The 26,634-nt window shown below is 32.3% G+C and overlaps 1 long non-coding RNA gene across 1 annotated transcript in view; it reads left to right on the forward strand.

The window, feature by feature from the left end:
* LOC129217621 (uncharacterized) overlaps positions 1-26,120 on the forward strand; it is a 107,694-nt gene extending 81,574 nt beyond the window's left edge. Inside the window, exon 3 of the long non-coding RNA XR_008580235.1 lies at positions 26,070-26,120. This is a non-coding gene — a long non-coding RNA (uncharacterized LOC129217621). The remainder of the gene's footprint in view (positions 1-26,069) is intronic.
* Positions 26,121-26,634: the final 514 nt, after the last annotated feature.

Below are 26,634 nucleotides of genomic sequence, written 5' to 3' on the forward strand. Positions count from 1 at the left end.
TGCAATGGTTTTACATTAAAGCACGATGACTGTTGATCGTAATTAATTGAGTGTGTAATGAATCATTACATAATACATGTCTTAAATGTAAAAGCTAGTGACATGTATTCCTGTCATATAGCACCATTTTACATATTAACTATTTACGATGACATGCATAAAAAAATGCTAAAATGACTATGAAAGTTTCAGATAAATCTGATGAATCTGAATTAGTTTGGCCAATAATACTCATAAGACAAACCAAACTAAGGGTAATTTCAAAGAAAAAAGTAGCGTGGAATGAAATGAATTATCCTTTTCATCAAACTCAATATGTCTCAATTTTTGAGTTTATTTTGATATACTTGAATTAAAAAAAAAATTATAAACCTTTGTAAACTTTTCCATAAGTTCATAAATATATACAATAACTCATTGAATCAATGGGGTAATATTCAATGAAATATTGTACTCATTGAATATTACCCCATTCAATGTCCTTCAGTCAAAAGTACTACTTTTAGTCACAGAAATTGATAGAATAAGCAAAAAATAATAATAATAATAATAACATGGACCCAGAAAGTACTTTTATTTTCCCAAGAGTTATTTTTCAATTAATTTTTTAAAATGCCCAATTTTTCAAACAAGGCGTGGTCTTTATGACGTCACAAATGATGTTCTCTGGCGCATCTTTCACCGCGTTTCCACGTTATGATAATCAAGAAGCGAATTAAAAATTGCCTCTACGCTTGCTATCAACCATATCGTTGCCAGTACACGTGAGCAAAGATGCGAATTAAATATTATGCTCTTCTGAATGGCAATAATGAATGGCATTTCATCATTTGTGATGTCATCGGCAGAAGTATAAACAATGAAAGTGCACGAATTAAAGTAATTTTTTAAATAGTAAACTCAGTCAAATTATTTAAAAAATGGTCTGATCCTAAGTTTTTAACATGCTCTTTCAGAAAAAAATACTTTTAAAATTTTGGAAACGACACCATTCGTAGTTTCTTGTTATTTCTAATATCTAGTAATTGAGTCTTTCGCTGCTTTGAAAAAGTATACTGGTTTGCAATTACTTTCATTAATGTTTTTATTACTTAACTAACCTCCGCCACCCCCCTTAGCTTTATCTATACTTTCATCGCTCGTTCAAAACTGTTAAACTGTACAAGCTTCAGTTTGAACCCAGTCAAAGTTTTATCTTAGAATGCTACGATTGACATTTTTTTCAAATTTTAACGAATTTTTCTTTAATTACACAAACGGGAAAACTCTTTTTTTTTTTTTTTTTACAGCCAGAATGTGAATCGGGAATTCAGAGACAATGTTTAAAAAACTAAGAGTGTTCCAATACCAAATATGGATTAGAAAATCCCACACAAGGTTTTTTTTTTTTTTTTTTTTTTTTTTTGCTATATTCCCTTTCAAGCTCCTCTCTTGTGAAATATTTTTTCTTTGCCTTTATCTACTTCCTTTTCGATTTCTCGTTAATTTTTAGGCCCGCAGGGGGCGCGCAAATTGCTGACGAATGCGGTTTTCCACCGCCCTCTGTTGGGCCTGGAGCGTACTAACGAGTGCAGTAAAAAACCTCTGCTAATTGGTGTAACGAGTCCCTGGGGTCGAATATGCGTTTTTTTTTTCGAGGGGGGCTGGAGAAGGGAGAAATCATAGTGGGCTGCACCTTGTTACTCGAATGGCCTCAAGTTTTGAACGGGATTTATTAAAATAAAGTAAAATTTACGAGTGGGGGTTGAACAGCACAAAAAAATAATTAAGAGGTTTCGACTGATTTTTGATAATATTCGAAACTAGTGCGATTAGTATTAATTATTTATTTTTAGTCGTTACTTGAATGTAACTTAAAAAATAGTAATAAAACGATTTTTGAAACTCGAAGTTAATTTTTTTTTCTTTGGTTCGTTCCGTTAACTAATTAAAATTAATGTGTTATCAAGTGTTCTTGTTTATAATATTGTATTTCTATTTTTGACTACATTATTTAGCTTAATACATTAATAAATTTACGCTGTGTTGATTGATTGTTCTTTCTCATTATTATTATTTATTTATTAATTTATTTATTTATTTTCGGTTTCAGTTTGGTTAAAAAAAAATTTTTATTTATATGCATAAAGCATAATGTATGGCAATGCCAACAATTCAAACTTTTATAATTGTTTAATACATCTCAAAACGTTCTTGCAACGCGGAGTGAATGAATAAATTGCATTTAAATGATTTGGGTCAATATAATTTGGCTGAATAAAAACTTGACACAATGAATATATTTCGATTATATTTTTAAAGCATGCATTTGCATTTACAAAAATACTTTCTAGTCACACAGTAACCATTTTGCAAAAGGATGAAATGCTAAGTGAATTTAAAATCTCTACAGTTAAAAGCTTTAACCAAATAATTTGCTTGCACTAAGACATTTTCATAAGATTTTCCAAATGAGGTTTACCATTTTATTTTTGCAATCTCTCTTCAACTGTAATTCAAAGTTACTTAATGTGAGCCGCACTTTATTATTATTTATCGTCCATAAATTTTCAAAAACGTGCTTCTGCATTTATTATGAATGAAATAAAGTATTTTCGAAGAATAGCCTAAATAAAGTTCATTACTAACAGAATAAATTTCCTTTATTGTTGTTTTTTGTTTGAAAATGTATTTTGATGGCAAACATAATTAAAACATTAATTTTTTAGAATTTAAGTTTATTTCAATTAGATTTCAGTTTTTCTAAACTTTGAAATAAATTTTAGTAAAAACTAAAGAAAAAGAATAAGTTTATTAAAGCCAATTTATTTTTTATGAATACTGCACATTTATTATATTTCAGTTATATATGAAAGGAAATACGCATGCATGTACACATGATCAGTGGCGTAGCCATGGGGGGGATAGGGAGGTCAGAACCCCCCCCCCCCATGAGCCCCAAAAAATCATTTTTCAGTCGAACCTGAAGGGTTCTGTTTATGAGCTAAAAGATTTTTATTTAATATAATAGCTTTTATATATATATATATATATATATATATATATATATATATATATATATATATATATATATATATATGTGTGTGTGTGTGTGTGTGTATATAAACTTGAGGGCATGGCTTTACTTTAAACTTCAAAAAAAAAAAATTACCCCCCCCCCAAGGATATTTTTCTCGCAACGCCACTGCACATGATGTGGTTTCAATAACAGAAAAAAAAATGCCGTAGCAGAAGTAAAATACGTCAAGAAGCGTCACAACCACAAAGTGGCAAAATTTTGATGTCTCACAGAAACCAAGCTGCGACACATTCGAAACATGTTTAATGTGACTGAACTGTGACGTCTTTGTAACTTATAAATTATGACCAGTTACTTTTTAACGTAGATAAAATTTTTATATATGAAAAGAAATAGGCATGCATGTACACATGATCAGTGGCGTAGCCATGGGGGGGATAGGGAGGTCAGACCCCCCCCCCATAAGCCCCAAAAAATCATTTTTCAGTCAAACCTGAAGGGTTCTGTTTATGAGCTAAAAGATTTTTAGTTAATATAATAGTCGTCACTGCAACGTCACTTTTGTTACGTCACCACGAAAGTTCATTAGAAAGTTGCTTCAATCTGTGATGATAGTGACGTCACGAGTGTGGGCCTCCTTATATGAACGTCTCACGACGAGCACACAAGGGCCCCATTTTAGTTACTGTGCTATCAAAAGACTCAAAGAGCGGGAGAAACATACTCTACTTCAAATGGGTCTATCTCTGAGCTGCGAAGTTTACGTTCCCAAGCACACATTGCACAATATATTTTGCACATGTGTTTGATAGTAGCACGTGCAAGTAAAATGTTTTGAAATTTGCACTTAGCTTCTACCAATTATTCTCTTGCTTCTCTCAATTGGTTTCCGTACTGCGAAAGATAAACGTTCACTTTTTCACCTAAGTCTATAGTCCGAGATAATAAACACATATAAAATGATGGATAACGAAAAACATCTTCGTTTAAACGGTCACGTTTTGTCTTCGAGGAAAGAGAGAGAAAACATACCTCTCACCCTTCCTATCATTCTAAGTGGCTGCCAGATGATAAGATCAATAGATTCTTCATATTATTGAGCACCTTTTCCTCTTTTTTTTTTCGAAACAGACACTTAACTATTTCCCCATTAGTGTCAGGATTGAAAGTACGTCGTATTAATAATAAAAGAACATAGTATGAAAAAAAATATATCTTCAAAAGGGAAGGTAACTATAAGAGTTCCACTTAAACCCCAAGGGTCCACCGCTAAGAAGTCGTCGATAGTTTATTTATTCCATTCCCGAACCCTAGCCGATTGCGTGGAAATAAAAGACGTTATCTCTTGCCGAGCTGTTCGATAAATAAATAAAATGAAACAAATGTAGAATGTGATACAGGGCTAACGATAACGAACACTGAGGTCTTCGGGGAGGCAGCAACTTAATGAATCCACTCTGAATAAAGCAATGGTATTTTAGATTGGAGAACGGATAAATGAATATCGAAGGCAAACGCGCCACTTCCACTCTTTAACAATGTTCCGCCGGCTCGTTTGAATATTGGAAAAGGTGAAGGTTTCTTTCAGAGAAGCTCGGAAATCGTTCACTTGTCAAAAGTAACAGAAAGGATGGAACGCAATTCTTCGCCGAAGTTGGAAACCTCGGTGTTTCTTGAGGACTGTCTTGGCGGGCGTTTGTCATCAAGAGCCGTTTTGTGCTTTTCTTAAATTCAATATCAGGGAAGGTTTCCACTATTCACTATGAATGGGTGATGTGTTTTGTAATAGAATGGAGCATTTTTGTCCGAAAGTAGTGGATAATTGATGATATCAAAAGAGGTTGCTGATGTTAAATGCCATCAATTGAAAGCATTCAACATTTCATCCAACAAATGGTTTATTAATTTTATTCAATTGCTTTTAGTTTACCTTTGTAAATCTGCTAATCAATAAATCTATACTCTGTAGCAAGTTTCTAAACGACAGTGAAGTATGTACATTACAAGCGGGTATTCATCAGTTGGCGAAGCAGTTCAGGTTTATTTTTGATTTTTGTGATTTACATCTGTTATAATCATGGACATGTTTTGGTTTCTGAAAATGCTTAGAGTCAATAAAAGCATTTAATGCTGTAAGTTTTACAACTATGTGTATGATACTGCGGAGTGACAAAAGTGCCCAATGAAGAATTGTCCTAATTTCGTAATCATGTGATCTTTGACAAGTTTCCAAGTTAAAAGAGAAGCGATATGTCTCATTGTAAAGCAACCAAAACTAAGACTTGCGTAGTCACACCTTGCGCCATTTCTTTTTCTTTCAAATTTCCGCTTACTACGACTTTTGTTTTAGTTATGAAAACATTCAAACTGATTTCTTGTTTAATCTTGCCTATTCGTTCAAACCGATAAATGAGGCAGTGAGAAGCAAAGGGATGCAAGTGGACTATTTTAAGTTTTGAGTCAAACGCGTTTAAAGATCAGGTCCTAGGTAGACTTTCATTGATTTTTTTTTCTAAATCATGCTGTACAGCAGCACCTACCAGGGCTACTAGCACAATCTTTTGCCCCAAGACAGAGGAGAGGTTCACCTACCATGTGTACTGGTTATCTCCAAATTTTTAATTTTGCTGCTTGCATCCCTTTGCTTCTCACTACCTCAAATGTCTTTAGTAAATTCAGCTGTTAAATTATGAAAAGTCTATACACACATAGAACTGATGAATTTTCCTTGAAATATAATACATCATAGGAATAAAGAAAGAACAATAAAAATTAAAATAGTGCGTTACAGATAATGAATAAGCCATAATAGTCTACCTCTAGTATTTTCAAATGAGAAAAAAAATAATTAACAACTAAAATAAGGAATCGAAGAACAAAAGGCAAAGACAAAAGCAAAAGCATGTTAGAATGCAATTGAAAAGATTTGAAAGGAGCTATTTATATGGAAATGAGCATAGTGCGAAGTGTAAAGATATGTTTGGCATGTGAAAAGGTTGCAAAGTTTTTCGCATTAGTAGATTTTTTTTTTCGTGTAACTTTATTGCACCTGTGTTATAGATTTTGGCTTTTAGTACACATTCCATTGGGAATTTGTATGTCCTGCCTTGATTTTTTTTCACCATCCTAAAAAAGGTTTTCAGTGCATATTAAAATTAAACATGGTCGCCTTAAAAAAAATTAACCAACAAAAGATAAAAGAAAAGCGTTTTGAAATCATTCAAAATTAAGATGTTTTTATATTGTAATATAATATCTAAATATTGTAGCAGAAAGAACCGCCTTTTATCATTTTAATATATTAGAAGTACTTAAACTACAAGCCCGGTAGCAGAAACATCGCTACGCTGCGATGTTCTGCGAAAGTCTGCAGACTTTTTCTAAATCGGGGGAAGAAAAAAAAAATTTCGGGAAAAAAATTTTATGTCTCAGATTATGAAGATTTGATCCGTATTTTTCGGGATAGGCTCCACGGGTAGCATGTACTTGTATTACTGTGAAATCCCGTTACAACGAACCTCAAAAGACCGAATTTTTTTATCGTTGTAGGAGAATTTAAACTATATAATGGCAATTAATTCGGTACCGAATATTTATTTCGTATAAAAGGAAATTCCGTTGTATTGGTGTTCGTTGTAACGGGATTTCAATATATATATATATATATATATATATATATATATATATATATATATATATATATATATATATATATATTAATGGTGCCGATTTAAGTTTCACGATTGATGATATAATGTCGGTTTATGTTGCAGACATTTTTAAATTTTGGATCTACGTCGAAGACTGTTGAAACTAAGTCTGCTTTTCCGGGACTAGTATAAAACACAAATCCAAACGCAGAAGATTTTTTTTTTTTGTAGCATTCTGTTGAAATTTCACCATTAGCGTTACATAAAAATAGCATATTTCTTCACATTGAATGAATTTTTTTATTCTTAGAGCGTTTTCCTTCATACGGAAACTTTTTCTCGAAGTTAAATAATTTTTTCGAAGTTGCCACTGAACTAAGTGAGATTAGGGAAATTTACTGTATAATAAAAGATTTTTCCTTTAAACTTTGAGAATGAAATTTCAAGCAAATTCAATAAAGAAAGAAAAAATCAACGTCATATTAAATTTACATTTTCTGTTCTGAAAGAATTCCCTGACAGAATCAAATTATATTTTTCAAAGCCTCTTCCGCAAAAGTATAAATTTCAAATAAAAAAAAAATCTCTCATTTTAAATAATAATACATTAATCATTCTGAAACAAGTTTAAACTGCATTTAAAACTTGCTTTTTATGAAAGTATTATTTTAACATCATCTTTTACTGCTCCCAAGCATTAAAATATATAAGTAAATATTTGACGTTGTAATTAGTTTGTCAGCTCTTTTTTCCTTGTTCCCTTAGCTTTTTGGGATTTATTTCTCTCCTGTTATTTTGAATTCAAATGTAATAAAATAGATTCATTTTTATTATTTCTGCATAAGAATGCAACAGTTTAAAATGTTATGTTAATATGCGTATTTAAACTTGAAGTGAATTCTTTTGTTGCTGATGAAATTCCAAGAAAACTTTGCTGTTTTGTGTAGAATACGTAGAATTTCGGATCAAATTTTTAAATGAAAAAAACACTTTATGAAGCATTAAAATATTTTAAAATATTCTTATAACTTTAAACGTTTCACTTCAAAAATCCTTTGTTGTTCGTAAAGATATATTAATTCTGAATAAGACCAAAATTTAATAATTTTGATTCATATTAAAAAGGGCAAAAGAGTATTTCTATGTGCATACCATGACTGAAGATTGAATTTTTATTGAATTATTTTTATAGCAACTTGATTTATGTTACAGAACACTTTTAAGCTGTTACTTTAAAATCAAACATTTTTTGGGGGGAACAACATTTTAAATCTGTCCACTATCACTACAGATTATCTGTGGTCAGAAATATAGCTTTTTTTTCAAGACGTAAAAGTACTCCTAGATAATGGTACTTATTTCTTGTTTTGTCGTCATTAAAATAAAAGAAAAATACTGCTATTGTATTTCCATCTGGTTAACACAATCCCCAGTCTGGATGAGTTTGGTTATTTAAACAGATTCTTCATCGTTGTACGTGCAATAATTACTTTTAAATATACTTTTGAATCTATTATTCGTTTCGAAAACGAATGAATTATTTGCAGTTACCACGTAATTTTACTACTCAAATTGCTTTTTTCACGATGCTTAGCACGTTGACTGCCATGGCAATTTTCAGAAATTTGGCCTAAAATAACAGTTTGATTTAATCACATTATATTATTAAAAACTCTTATTCTAGTGCATAGTTATCATCAATAAGCATAAAAAATGAAATCACCTGCCGAAAGAAAACAGGGTCCGACAAAGTTATATGTATCCAAACAAAAAAAAACGGCGAGAAGCGAATTATTTCTGTCCAGCCTGTAAGGAGAAACCAGCCCTTTGTGTGAAAGATTGTTTTAAGAAGTTCAACAAATAGACCAGTGCCAATAGCTTTGAAAATGGTAAAAAGTCGAAAAAATTTAGAACAGGATAAAACCAGTTAGAAAGGTAAGAAAATCTAATAACATTAATAGGAAAAATAAATTACGGGCAAGCTGAGTTCGGGAAGGGGATTGTAGGGGGTTTAAGGGGGGGGGGGAAACGGTTTATCACGATTTCCGGAAAAACTAAGAGTCCTATCGAAAAAAACAAAATTGTAAAGTTGTTGGTAATAAAAAGATCTACAACTTTTGCATTTGCACTTTTTTTCTATAACCTCAAAATATATGCGAAAAATTCAAAAAACCGACTTTTTGGTTTTTTATTTTTATCTCCCACAAAAAAAAAAAAAAAAAAATTCACTAAATTTAATGAAAAGTTTCCCTTTTTTGTCCGAAATACACTGTAATTTTTTGGTCTTAAAATATTTATTTTTTCTCCTTATTTTGATTGAGTAGTAAAAAATCATCAGAATTTTCAATCAAAAAATCTCACGTTAAAATATCTGATTTTTTTAAAAAATCGGAGCAAGTTTTTTTCGTTGGAATCTCTACTTTTTGATGGTATAAAAAACAAAATACAATACTATAGAAATTTTTCGCAAAAAATGAAGAAAATCAAAAAACTCGAATTTGAAAAAAAAAGTCATAACTATGTAAAAATTTTAAGCTCCTTATTAAAATGTACACTTTAATTACTCGAAAAATGAAATTTTCCATGTTACATTGTCACAAACTGAAAATAAAAATATATTAAAATAATTAAAAATCAAGCTACAGCATGCATTTGTTTTATACCCTTTTCATCCACCATTAGACGGTGACTGCAGTGCCCCCTATAGTTTTTTGGAGTTACGAATAGCAAGCTACACTGTAGGATGGGATAAAGGAGTAATTCCTGCAATTTCGAACTGTGTAACCTTGAATATTATGAAAAATAATCAGTTTTCCAATTGTGTTTGCTGTTAATTTAATAAATAGCTTAAAATTTTACATAGTGATGATTTTTTTTTCAAATTCGAGTTTTTTTTATTTTCTTCATTTTTTGCAAAAAGTTTCCATAGTATTGTATATTGTTTTTTATACCATCAAAAAGTAGAGATTCCAACGAAAAAAACTTGCTCCGATTTTTAAGAAAAATCAGATATTTTGACGTGAGAATTTTTGATTGAAAATTCTGATGCTTTTTTACTACTGAACCAAAATAAGGAGAATAAATAAATATTTTAAATCAAAAAAATTACAGTGTATTTGGGACATAATAAGGTAACTTTTGATTAAATTTAGTGAAAAAAAATTTTTTGGGGGGGGAGATAAAAATAAAAAACCAAAAAGTCGGTTTTTTGAATTTTTCGCATATATTTTGAGGTTATAGAAAAAAAGTGCAAATACAAAAGTTGTAGATCTTTTTATTACCAACAACTTTGCAATTTAGTTTTTTTCGATAGGACTCTTAGTTTTTCCGGAAATCGTGATAAACCGTTTTCCCCCCCTTAAACCCCCCTACACCCCCCTTCCCGAACTCAGCTCGCCCGTAATTTATTTTTCCTATTAATGTTATTAGATTTAGATGGTCTCAAACATTATTGGCACTGGCCTAAAACTACAAAAAACAAAATATTATTTAAGTTTTTGGATTTGAATTAGTTTTTATAATTATACTTTTTGTCCGTTTTTTAAAAAACATTCTGTTCGTGCAAGCCAGATTGATTTTTTGTTATTTTTCCAGAAGCCATCTATCGATATTAGCACTGACATATTCCGAGTTTAATCGTAACTGCACAAAAGTAGCAACTAAACGAGATCGAGATAACTCGTAGTTGGCGTCCTAAAAAAGAACTCAATCTGCGAGTTATCTCGCAGTTAGCAGTCAACGTGTTAACTTTCTTTCTAACACGAAAGGAAAAGATTCACTCAACTACAGCTTTCGGACTTATTTATGATATTTAATGCCTCAACGTGTGAAACGCTCTTGTAGATGTGCTAAAAAATATCTATTTGAGAATACATACAGACTACACACATTTCATATTTTATAAAATTTTTAGCACTTAGTTTTCCAGGTTGCGAGCATAGCCTTGGGTGAGTTATTTCTGACCACTTTATCGATAGATTCAAACACTTGTTTAGCAACTGTTGATATTACATCATCCGCACTGACGCATGCTTGGGAAACATCCGGAAAAATTCCAAGTAGCCTTTTTTGCCGCGGCTAAAAAATGAAAGAAAAAGATAAACACTAGAAGAAAGAATCATGTGTGAGGAATAATAATAATAATGCCTTTAAAAAACTGGCAGAACTTCCGTTAAGAATACAGTCACTCAGTTGTTTCACTCCCACTGGTTGTTCAGCCATCAGCACCAGCGCAGGAAGTCTGGTGGTTGCTATTTGCGTAATTACCGAAATCGGATCGACATACGAAAAGTAGATTTTCTCGTCGTTGGTCGCTTGATTAAACGTGACTTGAAATTATGTGTGGTATTTTTTAATTCTTATGGTATTTCCCGAAAAAAATCATTTTATATGAAGATTAAAATGTCTACAGAGTGTGATTTATGTAAAAGTAACCGAACGTTTTACTGATAGAATAAAATAGTCTTAGCAGTATGTTTTAAACAGGGTTGCGGATTTGGAGGAGGAATGACGGACTCCGAAAATTTTACAGCCATCGACTCCGACTCCTTTTTCTCCAAAATCAGTCTGACTCCACAAGCATTGGTAGAGTTACGGACTTTGAGGGAAAATGAGCGACTCTAACTCTTGAAACTTTAAACCTTCTACTTTACTTAATCTTTTTCTGAAAAAAAAAACAGTAGACAAAGTTTTTTTTTTTTTTTTCAGTATCTAAATCAACCTGTCGCCCGAGATTTTTGGACCCACTACATGAGCAGGAGCGTGCTCAGGGGGGAGGGGAGGGACACCTGTTGACCCGGGCCCGAGCCTGAAGGGGCCCAAAAATTTTTAAATGATGGGTGAAATATATGTAGGGGCGTAAGGGTAAAAAATACGGAAGGCGCCCGTAAAAGTCATTTGTGACGGGCCCCAAAATTTATGTGCACGCCCCTGAACATAAGCCTAGTTTTACATCCAGATGAGATATTCTGAGACATGCTGCAACGATGTAAGATTAGGACGATATGCTATTTTAAATTTGCGTTTGCGTGGAAAATCAGGGAGAAGCTTTTGAAATTAACAGTTGGGACAGTTTGAAATTGGAAAGTAACTTACTAGAAAACATCAAAACTAAAAGATGAGGAAAAGATTGTTATTTTAAATAACCAGGTAACTAAAAACCTTAACTTCAAAGTTTTTAATAAAAATCCAAATCGTCCGACAGGAAAAGTTATACACAAAAGTTTTATTCATTCCGTAACGGGATTAAAAAAACACACACACATATCTGCTTAGCATGTATTATTTTTACTAATTATCCGTCCAACTGCGTCGTAAGAAAACAATAAACAACAAAAATACTTTATGTACTGAATTTTTAAATTTTCAATTTCAAGAGTACCTACCCTCAGCTCTCCAGAGTTACTCCAAGTCTGCAACAGATGTCTTTAGATTAAAACCTGTTCTGATCATTTCTCTAAAATACCCGTAAAAAATCGAATCCAGGCACCGCTAAAGAATAAACTTGTCTACATTCGAAAGAAACCAGTTTTAACGTTAAGATATATATCCAATTAAAAATACTGAACACAACTATATAAGTACAAACGTAAATAATTACAACCCGAAAAACTTTTTAAAGTTTTGAAAAATAATTAATGCTACATTTTATTACACCTTTTAATGTCTCTGCAAAAAAATTTATGTTGCACTATTTGTTCATCGCTTCCACATCGTAAGAGGGCCATTCCAGTGCTTGTTAAGAAACAAATTTTAATGAAAATTAAATGAAAAGATTCGCTTAATTCATTGTTGCCATTAAACTTTCAAATGATGGTCATTATTTCTACTGCAATGAAATTACTACCGTGCTTAGCGGCGATAATTTTTATCGTATAATTGGTAATATATTTGCGCTAATCTTGAATGTTATTTGATGTTGGAGTTTTATAATTTTATTGCTTTCCTCATAAACGAGAGGGGGAAGTTGAAATGAATTAATTTATGAAGAAAATCATCACGCCGTTAATTAATTACATAGTTTTTTTCAAATATATTTTTGAAGCGTACATTTTTATAGAACTGCATTTAAGTTGACTTCATAAAGAAAACAACATTGGTAAAAAAAAAACCTGGCTTTTGTTTTGCCCTTGCCCATTGTGCGTGCGTTTAAATCTTTTTACTTAATTAGGGTTTTTTTTCTATTATTCATTTATTTATTTGGACAGACAAGCGCAAAACTTAAGAAGTAGACTATTTTTACAGTTTGTTACCTAACATTTTTAAAATAATTTTTAAATTATATATTATTTACATCACTATTATTGTTGTTCCATCTGATGTAAAAGCAACGTCAGAAATTGCACCTTCAAAATTATTTTTGCCATTTTATTTTTTTTAATTGATTAGTTTATGGAATTTGAATTTAGACAGATCTTGTTTCTGTGTAATCGAACTACATTGACAAGCGTTTATTATCTTTAAGACGACATTCTGGAAAGCTCCAGCAATATTCCGGATCTAAACCCACATCACTTTTATGTCATCAAAAGACATTTTAATGTAGACTTTACTTGATTTGAATTGGTGTTGATGTAGGATAGAAAAGTCATATTTTATTGGCGAAGTTTTAACGTATAAAACAGGAGTTGGGTCATTTTTTTCTTTTTTTTACTTTTTTAAACGAACTAAATACTGAAACAATTGCAAGCATAGTTTCAATCCCCGAATTATTTCCATCACATGAATTTTGATAGCTGTTTTCCAAACTAAACACTGAGTGAAAAATGATGAAAATACATTTAAATTATTGGTTAAATTTCTTGCGTCCTACGGGTTAAAATCAGTGGGAAAGGAAAATATTTGATTTAAAGACAAAAGAACTTCAAGGAGGGAAAAATGTTTTCACAAACATTGTCGAGACTCTGGTTTCCCTGGAAAACATTCCCAGGACGAAAATCTCATTAGACCATGCGAAAAAAAAAAGAAAGAAAAAAAAAGAAAAAACCACGATCAGTTAAATGCGTAGCACTGAGAGAGAATACATACGCTTATTTTCGTTGTAGTATTCGGAATTCTATTCCATTCTTCGCGCTTCCTTGACTGCAACCGAGAAAGAAGCGTACCGGAAGTGACGCGACATCAGGGCCGGTCATCCGGAAACGTCCTGGGCGCGTTTTTTTTTCGTTATATTCTTTGGCCAACGTAGGAATATGAAGAAAAGATCCAGTATAAGACATACGTCTTACATTGGATGTTGATTCGCCGAAAGAATTTTTTAACATTGGAGAATTACTTTGTTTCGCTTAAAGATTTAACAAGCATTTGCTCTAAAGGAATATTTTTATAGATAAATGCATTCAGCCAGTGGAATAGATTCGTTTTGGTCATTTAACATTAAAAAACATTCTTCATGACCTCTGTGGAACATGTTTTATGGAAGTACACATTAATAAAATCCTGCCGAAATTTTTCATTGAGAGAATATCATTTATACTTATCAACGAAAGATTTAGGTCGGTATAAGTGTAATATGTAGCTGTTATTTAAAAACTAACTGAAATAAAGATAAAATGCAAAAAAATAATCCACCGGTTAAACGTAATAAAAAAAAAACTATTAATCTCAAAAAAAGTAAATGTGTTTAAATTGCATAGCAATAAGCTATACAAAGCTGTAAAATAAAAAATATTTAAAAAAAAATGATATTTTTATTTTCCTAGTTGAAAAGTAACCTATTTTGTACATCACCAAAGTATACATCGCTTGAACAAGTTTAGGAAAGCAGACATGTGGTAATTCTACGGCGATTTCTAGAACTTCTTAATTTAATTGCTCATATTAGTTAAGATCTGAACTCGAATTAATTTCTAATTAAAGTGCGAAACCCTACAGTGTCAATCACTCATTTTCATACGTATGTACTGTGAATTCCATTTAATGTGCAAAAAATCCCATAAATTGACCCAAAGTATTAGAATTGAGCTACCGATAGCTACCGTGCAAATTAAGCCCAAGGTCTAAAGATATCGCTTGTATTAACTTTTGGTAATAAAGCTTGGCAAATTTTTTGTGACAAAATTTCATCTGAAATTCAGTTTGAGGATTGATTTCTACGATTCCATAATGAGATATATTAAATACTAAATATATTTTGCAATAACTATTACGCTGCAATTTGAATCCTACTACCTATTCCTGTTTTAATTGACTTTAAAAACAGCTGGAGTTTATCACATAAAGTTCCAGTTTTCTAGACATTTTGGTTCAAAAAAAACTTATTCTGCACTCTATGCTTAAACCTAACTCAACAATAACGTTGCTTCAGAAATTGCAAAAGTTTATAAAACCTAAGACCTTCGGCGTATCCTTGCCACTTTCTTCAACCCAGTAAGTTTTAAGAGATTTCTAATTCCAAATTTTCGATACCAAACTTATGTACTGCTTATATATAAATAATGGAAATGGCTTACTCCAACATTTCATGTTGTTATTACCTAGTAAAGCTTATGGATCTTAATTGAAGGCCAAAAATGGGGCACTTATCTCCAAATTAGGTCTTTGGGTATTCCTCCCCCCCTTCCCTCCCTCTCTTTCTATTTCCCTCTCACTTTTTTATTTTTATGATTTATGCATTTAGTTTAACATGTGTCATCATTTTTTTTCCATTCTGTTCTTTAAATATTTAATTATGAAATTTTTATTGCATTTTTGTTATGGACATGCTTGTTTCGTACACTTTTCTTTTTCCTCAATACACTACAAAATAACATAGTTCTGAACAAAAAAAAAATATCAAGGCTTATTAAACTTATCATTTTTGAACTTTAGCACATTTATTTTTGTTGTTCACTGATTTTCGAACGCTCAAAATTTAGAAATCTCTAATTTCGTTTGAATGTTTTTTAATACATTTCTTTCCCCGTTCTTCAAGCGATTGTGGTCACGTCAGACCCCGATTTCAATTGCGCAATTTAGGCGTAATGGGTTGGTTCCAGCCTGCATATCGAGTCATCTGGCGCGAGTTTCGCATTCTTAGGTTTCCAGAAACTCCTGTTGCGGAAAAGCGAAAGGAACGGACGAAGCGGGAAAAACCTAATCCGAGCGTTCGTTTCTGTTCCTGACATTTTGACATTCGATTAAAATGTTTCGGATGATTTTCCGTCGCTGGGGAACGGATTCAAGTTTTTATCTTTTATCATTTTTTTCGCAAAGAAAAGGAGGAGAAAAGACACAAGATGCATTCTCCTGCGAGTTTTTCTTCCTCCGATATTTTTTTACGGAGCGCGTTTGTCATAGTTTTCGGGAAGTCATAAGATATTTATAACGAGCAACAAGAAACGGGAACGTAGAAGAAAGGAACAACGAATAGGCGGGGTGCGTGGCGGGGGAGAAAAGAACTCGGGAAAATGAAATTGTTTGCTATGACTATTTTAAAATGTAATAGTTTTCGTTGTGTTATTAGGCGGAGTTTTGTTTCATTACAGTGTTCAGTTTGACGGGAAAGGTATGACGATGAATTTTCCTTCCTGTAAATTTTTAAATGAAAATTATAAAATGGACAGAATATCAAAAAATATTTCTGTTTCAAGCCCTTGAATGTAAACAAACAAACCGAGTATGCAAGATACTATTATTTTCGATATTTTTGTTGCAGCTATGTATTTTTTTTTCCTTTTTGAGAGGGGCGGGGGGCGTTAGAAATTAACGGTGGAAAATATCTTGTAGCAAATTAAATTCTTTTTATTTTGATGGAATGATGACCAGTTTTTCTTCTAAATGCTGAAGAAAACCAAAAAGAATCTGCAACTAAACGAACGATGAGCGAATTACGACTAAATTTTCGCTCATTTTCTTTTTCATCAACTATTTCGGAGCACGAAGTTTTGCTTTTAGAAAGCAATTCTGCATATGAGGAATTTAGATCTAAACTGGATCAAGTCCATTTCGACTGAATCTTCTTGGACTCCATAACATTCATGGACTTCATAACATTGTGGATGCCATAACAAGAACGAAACTGCAGTCTCTGGATGACATAACATGTCTGTCGGTGCATTTCATGTAGTTCTGCCATAACAGTGGTTTAAGGGCGGCTACCCAAGCTTTGCCATCAGTTGACGAGTTGAACCATGCCAAAGCTGCGGGCTCTCTCGCTGATGTACTAAACTTATTTTAGCTGCTAGTTTTTCGGCACTCTCAGCTTGAATGTGATGACATCTGCTCCCAGCATGGTTATTGACTATTCCAGACTAATGAGTATAACAACAACTGAGACTGCAATTTCTGAATGTCATAACCGATCTGTTGGGCTATTGCATGTAAAAGCTGTTAACTGAAGCCCGTGGAAAAAAGGAAGTTATTTATATATTCTGAGAGCTTGTAGAAAACATATTGACATACAGAGAGCATTTGCAGCAAGTTTTGAAAATGTGAATACATTTTTTAAAACATATGAGAAATTATATATATATATATATATATATATATATATATACACAACAATAGTAACTAAGGAGGTAATATGCTGTCACAATCCTCATAATCTCTCTCTTACCCCCAGTCGCATCAAGACCTTCAAAATAATTCAATTCTGCGTGGACCCAATCAAGTAATTTTCTATCTCATAGCTCTTTACACCACCTAACATCAACCAAAGCCCTCCGTTTTTCATTTCTTCCAAAAAAAGAAAAAACAAGAAAACTGCTTTGGCATTTTCTAAGGCGATCCCGACAATTCCCGAAGAAAACCGAACCATTTATCGCGTAACGATCGGCAGTTGTTTTTGTTCGGTCTATCACGAAGAGGAGCTGTAACAAAGAACAGAGCCTTTGCACGAGTTACGCTGTATTCGTTTATGTTTGTCCTTTGATTACGGGCCTGACAAAGGCCGCTGTTGTCCGATGCGTCGTTAAACTAGAAGGTTTCCTTCTTTTACGTAAGGGAACATCTGGGCTCTTCAAGTTTTATTGTTATTAAGTTTGTTATTTTTCCAGTTTTTTTCCTCTCTTATTATCTACATTTTGTTTCGTGTGGCACAGTGCATGGAGAAGTTTAACGAAAGACGAAGAGGAGAAATGGAATTTAATGGGTTGAGTTTTTTTTGTTTTTTTTTTCTTCTTTTACTCCCGTCTTAGTTAAGTTTTTATTCAATAGGATTCCATAAAAGAAAATATCAGCACTTCATTCATAAGTTTTTGTTATTTTTTTCGACTGCTATAAATATTATACAAACTTCTGTCGCATCTTTTTGTCTGATTAAAAATAATATTTTTGAATTTAAGCAAATGCTATGTGCGGTTTTAATTTTCTCTGTTGAATGGAAGACACATTTTCTCTTGGAAACATTCGCAATAATTCTTACACCAGAAATAAGTTATTATTTCATTCAAAATATTCCTGTTCTGCTGTAAAATTATAACTGGATTTGTAAAATTTCTTGCATACCCTTGAAAAATACTATTTGCAGTATTACACACTGTCACGATGAAACACAATCAAACTTTGTTTCTGTTAAAGTTTTTGTTTAAGTTTTTCAGAGGCATTGATTTCGGAACATCGAACATTTTATTGGACACAAGGCACAAGCATCAAACAACACATACACGACAGGGGACACGACTACTTTAAAGTAAATAGCGTTGCAGTGTACGAGCCTAGAGATGACGTCAGATATTCGGCAGCCAATCGCGACTAAAAAAAATAGTCCACACATTCTTCCAGAGATACAAGGGGTATAAGATTGCTGCTCAACTGCCTCAATATCACCAGATTTCTTGTGATCTGCGTAAATCCTTTGTTGATCGCCCAGTGGCAAATAGTCATACTAAAGGCTCCCGATGGCTGGTTTTTGAATCACTGCAGTGAGATGATTGTAAATTTAAGCATCCTGAATTAAAATCATTGTGGAATTTTCTTCACTCCTCTGAGACATTTAGAGTTTCTCTCCTAGACGCCTGTGTGTAAAGAGATGAGTTCTGTAAAAGTTGTTTCTCAGGCAGCATAGTGTGAGTGCAGAAAAAACAACCTGTCTTCGCTACAGCAACGTTTCTTATGCGTTAAGCCAGCGTTTCTTTTTTTTTTCAATGAGTGGAACCTTTTTAAATGACCAGTTTTTTCGTGGAACCCTTGTTTTTTCGTAAATAGTATAGTTTGAAGCAACATTCCTTAAATGTTTTATTTTCAGTCAAAGTGAAAATTATTTCTAACAAAATCTTTTAGTGTCAAAACGTAATTTCAAAAATTAACAAAAAATAAATCTGAAAGCAAGTTTGAAAACAAAATTTTCAAGACACAAACAAAACTTTAAAATTTAAGTTTGTGTTTTGATTTTTTTTTTAAATTTATGTTTTCTAAAAAGAAAGGAAAATAAAGAATGAGTTTCTGGAATCCTTGATTGATCTAAATGGAAGCCCTGGGTTCCGCGGAACACAATTTAAGAAACACTACGTTAAGCTATACAACATTTAACTTTTTTGCGATACGATATCGCATTTAAATGTGATATCACATTTGATAACAAAACAAACTGTCTGGTTGCTACGTTAAATTTGGGGAAATTGTCTAAACAATTTATCAAAGATTTCCGGATATAGCTTAAATATTATTAGTCATCGAAAAACATTTTTGCTTTTTTTTATTAAGTGTCATTTAGTAGTAGCTATATTACAATCTGTTTTTGAACAGGAAAAATTACTCTTTCTCTTATTGTCCTTTTGTTTTTTTTTTATTTTTATTCTTAACTAGTGGCACCCGCACGGCTTTGCCCGTAGTAGAAAATTAAAAGGTCATTTGGTTCGCCTGTATATTAACAAATAATGGAGGATGAATTTCTCGCCAATTGACTATGTTAAATGACTCGCCCATGTTACGGTTCCACGTTATGATGATTTCGTAATTTACTATTCCACGTTGTGATCATTTGCTCGGAAAAAGTTTCTTAAAATTAGAATATAAAAAGAAAAAAACCGAATTTTCGAAAAATCGCTTCGAGGTTCACACCCTCATGCTACAAACTAACTTTGTGCCAAATTTCATGAAAATCGGCCGAACGGTCTAGGCGCTGTGCGCGTCACAGACATCCTACATACATCCTCCGGACAGAGAGACTTTCAGCTTTATTATTAGTAAAGATTATATTATCCTTATTTTGCTTTTCAAGCAAAAGTAAAGTTAAAATGCTCTAATATCCTACATACATTTTATGTAAAAATATTCCCTTAAACAAGTTTATAATTTCAATTTATGAGAGTTAGAATATGAAATAGAGATCATATGAAACATAATCTCCTCACGAAAAGTATTGACTAAACATTGCATGTTTTGGAACATTGGGAAGATATGTTTAAGAAGAAGATAACTTTAAAAAGGAAATAAAATTCACATTATTTGATTAAGCTTTTGTTACGCTGAACTAATTGTTTTATGAACTTGTTGTTAGCCCCTTTCCACCAAAAATCTCTAAAAACGTTTTGAAGTCAAGTGTTTTGAAGTTTTTGCAATTTGCGTGTCTTAAATATTCTGTGGGATATATTAGTGATCGGTTAAATTTGGCGAATTGTATTTTTACACACTTACATGTTGACATAGTAGTCATCTTTTTTTTTTTTTTTTTTTTTTTTTGCTGCAACTAATTATCTCAGCCATTTTTACACACTAGTAGTTTGACGCAGTAATCAACAAACTTATTGCTTCAACGTATTCAATTAATTAGTCAGTAGCTAAAATTCTGATCTTAATGGCGAGGTTCTCACCGACATTTCTCTTCTTGGAAATTATTTGGAATGGAATACATTAAGCTTGGAGGAAATCCCAAAATTAAAATTCTGAATTGTAGATCCTGTTAGCATAGTATAAACACAAATCGTGAAATACAAATTGAAGTAACATAAATCTGACTGTGTTCAAATTTTTCAAAGGAAAAAAAAATCTTCACAAAAAAAAGTTGTTGTTTTTTCTTCCAATTTTAAATGCACCCTCAAAACTTTGCCGCTTAAATCAACAATTTAAAAGAGGAACCTCCCTTCTCCAATATCTTTGAAGAGGAAGTTAATGCATTTCGATTTAGAACAAAGCCTCTTTTTTTCATCAGAATTTTTCGCATTCTTGAGCGTTATAAAAATTTCCCCCTGAGTCGGTATTAAACGAAAAAAGTCGACCAAATAATGTTTAAATCAAAAGTTTTCTCCCTTTTTTTTAGAACATTCATCTGAAAGTATAATTTTTCGTGCTTGGACAAACTTTGATGCCCCGAGACAGTAGACAAGACACGTTTGGCCGTAAAATGAGTTTTTCTACTTTTTTGTTTGAAAGTATAAAGTGAAATTTATTTCCTCTCTTGTTGAAAATTTTGCCATGATAGATTTTATCGAGCAAAAAACATCAAACTTCTTAAGTAAACCAGTTTTTATTCATCACTCTACTGTGGAATAAAGTAGCGGAGTTTTGTTGATGGTGTTAACAGCACTTGAGGCAATATCGGAAGATTTTTTCCCTTTACATCTGTAAGTCAATTATGTACGTTACACATTCTGCTTGATAAATTAATTACATAAAAGATAAATATTGATTTAATCAACGTTTTGTGTGTGTGTGTGTGTGTGTGTTTTTTTTTTTTTTTTTCAAATACGAAGCACTACTTGATTCTTTTGCATGAAAGGGATTTGCATTTTAAAGTTATTTGGTTAAGTTGGAATTGTCTGAAAATTCAGTTTCAAGCAAAATATGCTGATTAGTATGTTCAGTTTTGTGAGCATCGTAAAAAGCAAAATGTATGCTATGCTTGCAAAATTTAACTCGCTTGGAAACTTTTAAGCTTTAAAAAAAAAAGTAGAGCTTGTTAGGTTTCCATTGATTGGTCGTGGATAGATTCCGGATAGTCGGAATAAAATTTCCATTAGAAAAATCAATATCCATAGTATTGCCAATCCTAAACAAGAGCTCAATGAGCAGAATGGGCTCTTAAGAAAACAGTGAAAAATTCAGGCGGGCGTAATTCAATTTGATCGTAAATCCACTGCACATTGTGCCTCAACGTAGCTCGAGTAGGTCATTTGCTGTGACTAAGCGAACAACTACATCAAATCACATACATAGTCCCATAGCACATCGAACCATAAAAAAGGTTAACGCCCTCATTTAATTACTAATTCATGCAGAAGTAAATTTCACAATAAATCAAAATCTTAAAAAGAGGCATAATAAATTCTTTATTTTAAAAATATTTTTCTTTCAGCCGTAGCTTATAACACGTGTCGCAAGACTCGAAATTTTTTTTTCTGCATTTTAAAATCAATATTTTTGAATGATTGGTATTTTGATAATCGTGATATGGCAAATAATTTCTGCAAGCTTTGCAGCAGGTTGGGTATGAAAGTACCGAATATAGTATGCCTTTTGTTTTTCGCACCTACATCTGAAATGGTCTTAGAGAAAATAATAATAATAATAGTAAGAGGAAAATTTAACTTCCTGATTTCGAGTTGCGTCAAGTTCTCACAGCCTCTTCAAGAGTTTGGGACCCAAAGGAAACTTCAATACAAAAGAATATTTGAGTTGCAAGGCTTCGAGTTATAGAGAGTTGACTGTAAAAACAAACAGTACAACTTCGCCTATCTGTACTGAGTCCAAAGACAATCCAGATAAACGAAAATCAGAATAATCCGGTTAATATGGGCGAAAAGCAAAACAAATTCTTAAATAAACAAATGAACCGATTATTACAGCAAAAAACAGTGCTTTATAGAAAACATATATAGGATTCTTTCTCACAATCCGCACTTTGTCATTTATGTTATTCAGTTAAATACTTTATCAATTATCGTTCAGCTGCAGTGGTATCGGACTGATGCTCCAAGAAAGCATGGCCACTTATGCTGAAGTTCTACAATTAATCAAAATAAAAAGCAAATTTTTGGTACACTTATACTTCAGCTATCATTCTTAAAAAGTATTACTTGTGTGAATATCTGCCTTTTTTTTACTCTAGAAATTTGATCCAGATAAAACGCAGATCTGGACAGACAGAGACTGGATAAGAGAGCTTCTACTGTACATAGGTACCAAGCTATTATATCCCATATTAGAAAGTACCGTCATATTGGGTTACTGTACCCTGCATCAACTAACAAATTAGTTCTTTGGAACTTTCGATTTAAACACTAGAATATGATACTTTTTTGACAGCTTCTTGTATACAGAGGTCACAAAATGAACATCCCAAAGACATTCTGTTCTTTGAGAAAATGAAATCGATTAGTTATTTCTCTGTCCGGGCAATCCAGGTTAATCTTCCCAGAGCTTACAAGGAACCTTGCATAATTCTATTCAGGCAATTACTCATCAAAACAAAAGTTCCCACCTTCCTACTTTCTTTGTTACCTACTTCGCAAAAGTCGGTTAATCTGTCGTTGATGTTATAGATGGGATGAGTAATGCTTTGCGCCCGAAACAATCTTTCGTAAACAAAATGATTTTTCAATCTCGTTTCAGTTGGCTTGACAAGGGTTGTTTTAGGGATGGACACGGTAGTTAGCTGGTTATGGAAATTTCAAAAGATCTGAATTGCAAATGACTTGCATTAAGAACCAATGCGTGTTCTTTGTGCAACCGTGTGTCCACATGTAACGAAACGTAATAGAAAAACATACATAATTTGCATGTAACTTTATGCATAGTTACATATGGATGAGTATGTTTGACAATATTCATGTTTTAAGTACATTTTTACAAAATATGATTGATCAATTGATTTTTTGCTTCATTATTGATATGTTAGTACTGCAAAAAAAAAAAAAAACTTGATTCTGGAATATCTCAACTTGGTCAGCTTTCAACATGGCCCCAATTTTAAAAGAGCAGACGTCTTTTCCAGAAATAATGTTTAAATAAGATGTTTACATAACCCTTATTTAACAGCCACTAGTTTTATCTCTAATCAGAGAATATTACTTTATACTCAGAAAATGCTTAAGAACAATCAATTTAGGATTGATATTACGATTGAAGGGGCCAAACAATTTATACTAACCTGTGGGAGGTTTATATATATATATATATATATATATATATATATATATATATATATATATATATATATATATTGTGTTTGTTTCAATTCCTTATTATTCTAAATTTTTAATTGCTTTTCTTAGTTTTTAAATATAACTCGGAAAGTTTTGAATATATCATCGTAGCCGATTTGAAAAACATGCTGTACTTCATTTTCATAAAGCGTTTTTTAAGTGAACTATGTAATGATTGAGAAATATTTCAATTAGTAAACTTTTATATGATTTTGCTTCCAAATACATCGCTTATTACAGCCTAAAAAAATAAGCCAGGAGTTTAATTCCTTACTGGCACATTTTAACTCCAAACCTGCTAGAATTTCTAAAAACAAACCACATAAATCTGGTACGATCGAATCAAAGCTTTGAACATTTTTTAAGTTCCATTTCATCGAATGTATTTAACTTGGGGAAAAAGAATTTCTGAAGAACAAAACTTAAAAGAATTCTCCTTTCCCACTTTCTATGTCGATGTTTACCCCAAAGTTGTTTTCCCCAACGCTCTCTCACAAAACAACATTTTTGTCCCTTCGGCACAAATCCTACGAAACCGATATTTTAGAACGCGATTTGCTTTCTATCCGTTCCAAAGGAATTCTACAATTCGAAATAAGACTTCGGTTCAGATTACCGCTCCCTCACTAAAACCAAGGTAAGAAAGAAAAATCCGAACGTTTTATTGCCGCAGTCTCAGCAGAGCTCGAAATGTTCTTTCGATCAGGCCGAAGGGGGTTTTTGAACATCGCGCGTCGAAAGCGCTTAACCAAAGGGTATGGAGATAGATGAGCACCATACCCAGGCGAGCTTTTACCGCCACAAAATATTCTAAGCCGCGTTAATACACAGAAAAAAAAATACGAAAACAAAGAAATTGACATAAAAACAAGAAGGTTAAAAACTTCTTCCTTACCTGAGAGGATTCGAAAAATTTTTTCGGTTACAGTTTTGCCATTTTTTAACCCTGCTTTTCCCACTTGAGCCCCTTGCACGCACTTTTCTCGTACCAGGTAGAAGAGCAATCTTTTTTTCCCCTTTTTTCTGAAGTAATCCCTAGCGGGTAAAAAGTTTTCCCTCCAGCGGGGAAAGAAATTAAAATTCCCGAAGAATCGCGTGCACCGCATTTTATTTAATTACACGCAACGATGTTTTTCGGGATCTTGCTCCATCTTGAAGAGGAAAAGAACAAATCACTTTTAGAAGATGCACGTTCTTTTTTAGGCCATCCCCTCGTAGAAAGGAATATTAGAAGAATCTTGGTGGAAAGTAAAGAGTACTTCGTTTATATTCTCCAACGCTGTTCTTTTTCTTAAGCTCAAATTTTAGTCTGAATTGTTTGTGATGATTTCTGCCATTGTTGCAGGAAGTTTGATTTTGGAAACACAAATCCTGTTCATGCGTATTTCGAGAATAGTACTTCAATTTAAAGTACTTGTGTTTTTGAAGTATTTCTTGGCAGCTGAGAGACGAAATTGCTTTGTTTCATATGCGAACACGTTTTTCCATACATATGTGCCATAGCATGCATGTTTATTATTTCTGTTTTGTTAAATTCTTGTTTTGTTATTGCAATATTTTTCTCTTTTTTTAATTTTGAGATATAATTCAAACATTTGAAGAAGCAAATCTGTTAATAATTTCGATCAATATTGGTTTGATGTAATGACTCCAAACTCGTTTAAGTTCTTACTCTTTAAAATCGTATGAAAATAAAAGCCGAATTGGGTGCAATCAGAACATAATATTGAAATTTTGTTTTATACTAAATGATTTTATAAAACTAAGACACGTTTAAAAACTTGAAATGAAATTTAGGCACACTTAACTAACTTTATGGTATGAGAAATGATGCTATTTATCTTGATCTTGAACTAATATTTTGAAGCTGACAACAGAATGATTCTTCTTTGAAAGTATTCAGTAGAATCAATACGAATGTACACGTTCATAACACATAAAACTAAAAACAGATTTTAGTAAAATGTGTTGCTAACGAAATTTCTTTTATGTGAGTGAAATTATTATTTCATAAAACAAAACCAAACATTTCATAGTTTATTGTAATTTCATATAATGTAAAACAAAATTCTTAAGGTGAAAAAAGGTTTATTAAATTAGAACTGAAATGTGATTTTTATGGATGGAAGTAAGAAAATAAATGTTGATAAAAGTTCTGATTTAACTGGGATTTCGCATCATGCAAAAAATAAATCTTTGGACACTTTCTTTTTTTTCCCATTGAAATACACTACCGAATGTTTGTTGCATACATAATTGTTTGCTTTTTTGTGTATTGAATTGATTTTACTTGAATGTCTATATTTACGTTGCTTTGTTAATATTTACTTCTCTCTTTAGGAAACCTAATTGCTGAAAATTGCGTCAGCTGACGATTAATATTAGGTAAAATATTTTCTATTATTTGAACTTGTTTCAATTTTTTTCTGCATGATTTCTATCTTATTTACAGCAATTTATTTTTCTTTCTTGCTTTTGCATTTAAAGCTGTTTTGTTTTCTCAATATTAAATCTTAAATTTAACTAACATAAATGCTGTGAGTACGCTAAAAGAAACAAATATGCAAGTATCACGGTATATTTTTAACTTCTTGCACTTGCAAGTTAATATCGACTCTCGAAGGAAACTATAGTTGGGGCTAACCTAACCTGGCAGAGTCGTAATGCTGCGATTAAAATCTACGTAGCCTTCACATTCTGCCAGGTTAGGTTTACCCGAACTATAGTGTACATTTTGCATCACGATATTCCTATTGCTTTTTCTAGTTAACGTTATTGTATTCGCTGTGCTAGTACTCAGACAATTAGTCTGCAAGGATTCGTTTCACTAGACATCTACTAAATAAAGGGCGGACACATATTGTACAAACAAACATGGTGAATTTCTTGTTCGTGCCATTTGTAG

Source organism: Uloborus diversus, chromosome 2 (assembly GCF_026930045.1).
Source record: "Uloborus diversus isolate 005 chromosome 2, Udiv.v.3.1, whole genome shotgun sequence".
Taxonomy (NCBI): Eukaryota; Metazoa; Arthropoda; class Arachnida; order Araneae; family Uloboridae; genus Uloborus; species Uloborus diversus.